The 7,644-nt window shown below is 38.8% G+C and overlaps 1 long non-coding RNA gene across 1 annotated transcript; it reads right to left on the reverse strand.

The window, feature by feature from the left end:
• Nucleotides 1-223: 223 nt before the first annotated feature.
• Nucleotides 224-7,153, reverse strand: LOC135575321 (uncharacterized). Its single transcript, XR_010465851.1, has 3 exons — nucleotides 6,986-7,153; nucleotides 6,559-6,738; nucleotides 224-645 (listed from the first exon to the last, which is right to left on the reverse strand). It is a non-coding gene; the product is annotated as an uncharacterized LOC135575321 (long non-coding RNA).
• Nucleotides 7,154-7,644: the final 491 nt, after the last annotated feature.

Genomic DNA, 7,644 nt, shown 5'->3' on the forward strand with positions numbered 1-7,644 from the left:
TCAACACTTCCAGAAGCACCAAATGTTTAAAAAAGAAATGACGCAATTTGAAACGTACTTCGGATAGAACTTGATCTTCTTATTGCACCCTAATTATAGCAAACACAGAATTAATTAAGAATCTGGGTCTGTGCTCTATCTTCCTTCCAGAACATGTTGGATAAAGATCACAAAATCTCCATTGGTCCAATTTACAATGTTATGCAGACTCTGGAAAGGCTGTTTCGCATAACGGACAAGAATACTACGGAAAGCAGTCATCTGTGCTACAGTGGTCTTTGTCATAATGCTGGCCTGCAACCTGTCCTATTGGTTACAAAGCTTCCTTTGAAACAACATTTCCGCTTAATCTTTCCCAACTGCCAATGTACAAAATTATCTTCAGAAGGAGTTGCAGGCAGAGAAATGGAATCTGAACTAGTCAGCGTGTTTCTATTAAGCCCTACCTGTGGATTCGCTGTCTGTAGAAAGGAGAAGGTTATGGGTGGTAACAATTCCTTTGGCCTCATCTCTGATTTGCTCTGCTCATCTTCTGGGAAGATCTCTGTGGGATTCTGACGGTCCCTTTCTCTGTCCTCTCCTCTGAAGCTGTTCCCATGGCTCCCATTCTCCTTCCCCATCTCCAACAGAGAGAAGCTTGTAGGTCTTAAAAAGAAGGAATACACTGAAAATTATGTTCTGCTTTAGAAGCAAGAGGTTTAAAAATTATTTTCTCCCACATATATTATTTTTAAAGCACAACATAATTTTTAGACACACTCATTATTTGTTTACTTTTAGCACCTATCAAACCACAGCAGTTCTCCCTCCAGGCTATATTTGACAAAGTTACAGAGACTTTCCAGACCACCTCAAAGCAGAGATTAATCCAAACAATTTAAACCTCTCTCTGTTCTGCAGGAGGATGGCATTCGATTGGATTATTTAGGGAGGACAAAATGTTTTTGTTGATGAGAGAGATGAAATCCTCAGAGAGGGAAATCAATCTTATGTAGAAACCCTGGAGCATTGATCTTGGTGTACATTGACAATTTCTGGTTGTTTAGCTATTTGGAATGACCGCACAAAATGAGCAAGTTGTTATAGTTTTAAGGTTTTGGTATTTATTGGCAACCCCAGTGCTCATATGATTAATCACACATTCAGAGTGAGAGCTCAGTGGAAATTGACTGCAACACAGCAGAAACAAAGTTTTCAGTTATCATTGTGTAATAAATTGAAGCTATATCCCTAAGCAGATTTGTCTTCAATTTTCTAATTTGCCCTCTTAAAAGTGTTGTTTATACAGTAGTTAGCAAAAATGGAAGTAATTACACACAGAACTCATTCTAAGCAATTTTGTATATATTTTTTTTCCCTCTTTATTGGTTTTCTATCTTCATTATGCAATATTTGTTATACCTAAGCAGAAACTGCTTAGCCAGGCCATGGAATGAGCACTTCCTTATATTGAGGACAGTGTTTCTTGGATATAATGCTACAAGACAAGGCCTTCTGAACAAAGTAATCCAAATGCAAACATCCCTTAATAAAACACTTTTCCCTTTGTACTTAGACTCTCTGATGCTTACCAGTGAGAAGCAGAACAGAAGGACAAATATTTTGGTTTATATGTTATATTTCATTTTGTGACATAATATTTATTCAAAAAGGAACATTCTTTCAAACACTGCTAGGTTTTTGCATACACGTTTTGCATTGGAAGAATATCTGTTTCTTTTACCAAAAACCAGATGCACAAATAGAATCATAACTATAATTGGAAATTGGAGAGCAATTTGATGAACACAAACACTGAGAGAATAGATTTGAAGTGAGAAGTGCCAGGTAAGGCAAAGTCCGGAGTCTCTGAAGGAAGGAGCTGCTCCAGTGTTGGTGTTCTGGTAGAGACCTGTGCTGGCAAAGACTGATAATGCCTCTCACACTTGCCACTGGGATCTCACTGTAACCTCAAAGCAAGCAGTTGCTAGGATGTACTTGCTAAAAATAAGAGCAAAACTGTGGAACAGAAAGGGGAAACCCTGTAAGGCTGGCCTTGTGCTTCCCTAGAGAGGCTTACATACTCATAATGTACAGAAACCATAACCAGATCAGGAGAGACCTAATTACAGAGCTCAGAGATGTTAATGACACACAGAAATTTACATACAGCTGAAAATATGAATACATCTAAGCCAGCAGTTGTATCTCCACAAGGCTGGCTTCAGAACCAATGTTTTATAATCTGGGAGCTTTTTCTGTAAGGTGGAGCCTTTCAAATAGTCAAAATCATTAATTTTTTAAGAGAACATCACTTGCCACAAACCTCTGTTAAATTTTATTCACCAAGATTTTTCTTTTTTTCTATTTGTGATTTCTTCTCTTATGCTCTCTCAGAATAGGGCTTTCAAAAATAATTCCTCACACTTGTCTTTCCATCTTTTGATCTCAAAATCTTTTATCTGATTTGGACACAGCAACCTCTAAAGCAATGAGTACCCCTTTAATTTACTGAGACCTTTTAAGGAAAAAAATTACTGAGTGATTTTTCTTGGTTCATATAAGGTAGAAAGTTTTTTTCATGCTTATATTTATTTTACCCATTTGTGTAACACTATGGTTGCACAGTTGACTGACTTCTTTGTTCGTTGTTTCTCTTTAGCTTCAGGGAAGCATCCCCTATATCTTTACCTGTAGTGGAGATAAGGAGTTGTCACAGCTGCTGTCCATGCAGTCCTCAAACCAGAGAGTACTGTAATAAATCCTATTTTATTTTATGGACAAATAAATGCTGAGGTAAAATATTCGAGGATCGTTGCTTGAATACTTGCCATAGCAGCGCTACTGTAATAACCACTATGACATTAATTTACTGCAATGTGCCGTAGGAAGAAGGAAGAAGGAGGGAGAAGGGCATTAAAAGAGAAAAATTACTATCCTTTGGATTTATTGGGATTGGCCTTCCTCATTTTCAGCCATCATTAGTTGATTAGGTGCTGATGACAGTATGGACAAGCATGCTAGAATAGTTGGCTAAGAAAAGCCCTAAAGGTACTCTGTTAATTGAGATGATGTTCATATTGTACTTACTGAACATAACTGCAGACAGTGAAATAAGAGCTTAGCGTTGTGTAACAGACCACATGAACATTCACTCATTATCAGTCTGTAAAGGGGTGAAAACACTGCATACAGGCTACTACTACTACAGAAAAAAGAGATAATATTAAAAACTGGAGGAGGCTACCGTGAGAAACTGTATTTTATACAGCCTTCTGGGAGGTGTTGAGAAACCTGTCTAATGTTGTTCCATAGTCTCATCAGGGAGATGTTACCGTATCAAAGGAACTGAAAACTGATTTGTGCCTTCATCTTGCAAGAGGCATGCAGCTGAATGTAGCGCAACAGCCAGATTTGCTTACCCACTAGAAGCTTAAATGCTACTGATACTCTTTTGGTGCTCATATTCCACATACTTTAAATTTTAGGGCAATGGGAGAAAATTGCGCAGAAATTCCGTTCTTTTAATCTTGTTTGTGAAAAGATCATTATACATGAAGAGAGAAATGTGTGTACTTCTGCACAGAGTCTGCAATGCAACAGATATTTGGAATCAACAGTAACATCTTAGGAACAATGGTAATGCTATTACCAATAACTCCATAATGTTAAATAATTCAATATAGATATTAGCCTGTTTCTGGCTTTGGCTGGGGTGACTTTCAAACTCAGTGCCTAGACAGTCAGTCACATGAAAAAACCTCTAAAAGCTTTAGAATGGAACAGACATCAATTTAAAGGATCCCTTGAACTTTTAGGCAAATCCACAACTTTTTTTCAAACCAATAGTCCTATGAATATATTATCCACAGAGCAAATTATCCCTGTATCTGAAGCTCTTATCCCTGTGCTCTTAAGGTTCAAACTTAAAACAACTCTTTCAGAAACCTGAGAAAATTAAATCTCACCAATAGCATGTTCATATTGAACACATTCAATTACAGGTAACAAGTCCTCAGTAACATCAGAAACAATGCACACAGAGCTACGAAATCTCACAAAATGTCACTTAGTCAAAAAACAACATTATTTCTACTCATGAAATTTCAGTATCACCTCTGTTAAAGATGAATATCAGTATTTACTAGCCTGTTATGGTAGCTAGCTAGGGCTTAGTTGGTAAATACTCAGCCTGTGAGATGGTGAGTGGCAAAACAGTTCTTCCTGAGCCAAACAGGAACTCATTTCCTTTGGTCATTCATGAGCCAGAAATTTGATCTCACTATAAGGAGATACATTGACAGTTCGTACACTAGAAACACTCAGAAGCCTGGGTAAAAAAGGAGCACAGAAGTTCAGACTATGCCTATTAGGAGCAGTGTACAGCAGATCAGAACAGTTAAAAAAAACCCACCTGTTTCTTGACTTAGCTAATGCTTCCAGTGCGTTACTACACAGTCAAATCAGTAATTACATATACAACTGGTTGTCCATGCTCACAGACACTGTTGTCTTCACTAATATTTATCCCAGTTTTTTTATGGGATGGTATTAGCATTCAAGGGCTTCTGCCATCAGATTCTTCTTACAGTAAATATGGCTCTATCTTTAATCGCCAGTGAGATAATAAATGGCATTGCCTTCTTTCAGACAACGTAAGTTGTGACTTTGGCATTCAGCTCCGTGGAAAGGAAGTAGTGATTGATCACATTATTGGGTATCTAGACACAATGTGGCAGCATCTTTAGTAAAAGGCTTTGAAACTCAAGCAAATAGTTCAAGGTAGCCACAAGAAAAATAAAGAATATTTGAAGAGTCAAGATAAGGAATCAAGACATCGAAAATAAACAAGAGTTTCAGGATCAGAGACATGCAATACTCTCAAAAATGTTAGCACAACAATATTCCATTTAAAATACTCATCCAAGTAAGCTCTAACAGAACCAGGCTTTTACAGTTCATGTTGTCTGTCTGTTTCTAGAATCATTGAGACTGTGGATTCATGTATTGCTGTCATGGCAGTGACAGAGAACAGAGCTGTTTAAACTGCGCTTTACCAAGACCTGTCAACATTTGAACTAGAAGAGTGATAGATTTGACAGGTTTGGGAGATACTGTTTCCTGTCACTACCTGGGAGGGCTGACAAAAGAAGCAGAAATCCACCAGGCCCAAGCGCTGAGATTTTCACCATGTCTTGAAGCTGGCCAGGCATGGTGCTGCTGCGTAACTAAGGACAGGACAATAATTAGAGTAAATGTTCAATGTATAAATCAATCACAACAGAGCCCAGTTATTATCTGCAGAGTGGGAAAACACAGGATGGGGTGGAACAACACAAGAAGATAACAGAGTCTGTGACAATGCCACGAGATTGGTGAAAACAAGGAACATGAAGTCTTTGTGCAAGTTTTCTCTTTGTTACCAAACATATTACTGTGAAACAAGGATGAATTGGGTAGAACCAGAAATTCTGCATGACTAATGATACCTTGACTTTGTAGAATTCAAAAAATACAGCACTATTTTAAATAAACATGTTAGAATATTTTACTCCCACCACAAGTGTAGAAAATCAGTTGGTCTAAAACAAATAAAAAAAACCCCAATAACAAACATCTTCCCATTTGAGTTAAATTTCTTACAGAAGAACTACAGAATGAGAACTTGCATCTTAAAAACATTCACAGAAGAAACATTGTTACAAGTTATTGGTTGGATGCAGTATTGGGCCCATTGCAAACACAGATTTGACATATGTGTTGTCAGGTTCTCTAAAAGTATCTAGCCCCTCCTGCTGTCATCTTTTACAGCTGAAACTCAATCTTCTTTGCCTCATTTGTACCTTGAAGGCACATTACAGAACCATGCCTATTTAGGTAACGTGCAAAGCCTTTTACCCCAAAAGATGTGGAAAGTCACAAATAAAGCCTCTGCCACATTTGCATGGCTTCTATCCCTTTCCTCAGCAGGTATAAAACCACTGTACTCATCCATTTCAACCAGAGCATGTACCCAGCTGCCTGGTCAACCCCACCTGCCAGGGATGCTGATTATAGAACAGTCTTTCCTCTGTTTCCTGTTCCTCAGATAGTCCTTTTGCTCCAACACCATCTTTGTTCTTCCGTCACTCACAAAGCAGCCCACTGCCACACTTTGTCTCCCTCTTTCACTTTCCAGGATGTTCTTCAACTTCCGGCATAACCTTGTGGTACTTTCACTGTCTCTGTCAGGTTGTTCTCTTTCCATGTCCTGGTTCAGTCACTTTCGGTCCTTTAACATGCTCTCATCTCAACTAACCTGCTTTACCCAAATGTCTAGAAAGTCATAAAGCTTGCATTGCTCCTATCCCATATACATATGCATGTATATTGCCCAACTCTCATGTCATATCTTCTGCAAACAGAACTGTATCTTATCTCATCCCACATAACTCCCTCTTATCTTACCATACCTCCACACCTGATTTATCCTATTCCTCCCTGCTACGGTGAGAAGCAGCCTCTGCTTCACCATACACCTACTCAGAGGGGCTGCTACTCCAGTCTGCCAGTCAGAATAAAATACCGAGATGGCCATACCTTGCTGTAGTTCCTTTACTCGGTGTTACTTTCATTACTATAACTCTTCGTTCTCCCAAACGCCATTGCAGTCTTCTCTCCATACCACTAGATGCAGGGAAATGCGGCATCAGGCGTGTAGTGTCTTCTGATAGCAAATGGAGCTTCCAGTCTAAACTGTTCTTCCATTGCAGTGCCACACTGATCATCAGAGACAAGCATTAGCCAGTGTCACAGGAAGAGAATAGGGTCCATTTTTCAGAACAGTGGGTGAGAACTGATTCCCCCCCGCCTTTTTAAGGCCTTCTGCATTTAAAGCAAAGAAAAAAATGGGAGGTGTTTATATGGGACATGAAAGTGAGCAATATCCTCATAGCTAATTATATGCACTCAAACTTACTTAGTCATTTTTTTGTTTTGTTAATCTATATAATAAATGTATGCTAACCTGGTTTTGCAAATGGCCAGATGCCTTGGGAGTCATGAAATTTAAGCTGAATTTCTTGTAACACAATTTAACATGTGCCATTGGAGGTGTTATTAAGACCATTCCTCAGGACTCTAGCACCTATGAAGCAGTTCAGTTACACAGCACAGTGCTTTATCTTCCTCCTCCAATTTTCTGTGAGAGAAGATTAAAACATAGGTACCATTATGGCAGAAACCACCTTTGCATCAGGAAGTCTAACGAACAGCACAAGTCAATGCATTATGTTATTCAACTCAGCTGCAGTCCACACTCAATTAATTCACATTTTTAGCACTTTCCTGCCAGTTACTATTGGACAGTAAAATGGTATCTGAGCTTCTTGTCTCCAGGTTGGTAAGAGGAAGAGTTAGGGGCCAGAAGGCTGAGGAAGGATGAGTCTCTTGGATGAGGAGGTGGGAAGCTAATTTAAAAAACTCTTCAAAGTGTTTAATTTTGCTACACATAAGCATATCTATACAGCTCTTAGAGAAGGCTGAATCACTAGCAAAACAAAACATGCTGGATTTGTACACATCCTCATCAAAACAAGCAGATGATGCCTCTCTTTCCCCATGCTATGCTTTTTGTCAAGGGAAAGATGAGATTTCTTTCCCTTCAGAGAGAGCGACCACAGTCTT

The sequence above is a fragment of the Columba livia genome, chromosome 13, assembly GCF_036013475.1.
Source record: "Columba livia isolate bColLiv1 breed racing homer chromosome 13, bColLiv1.pat.W.v2, whole genome shotgun sequence".
NCBI classification, from domain to species: Eukaryota; Metazoa; Chordata; class Aves; order Columbiformes; family Columbidae; genus Columba; species Columba livia.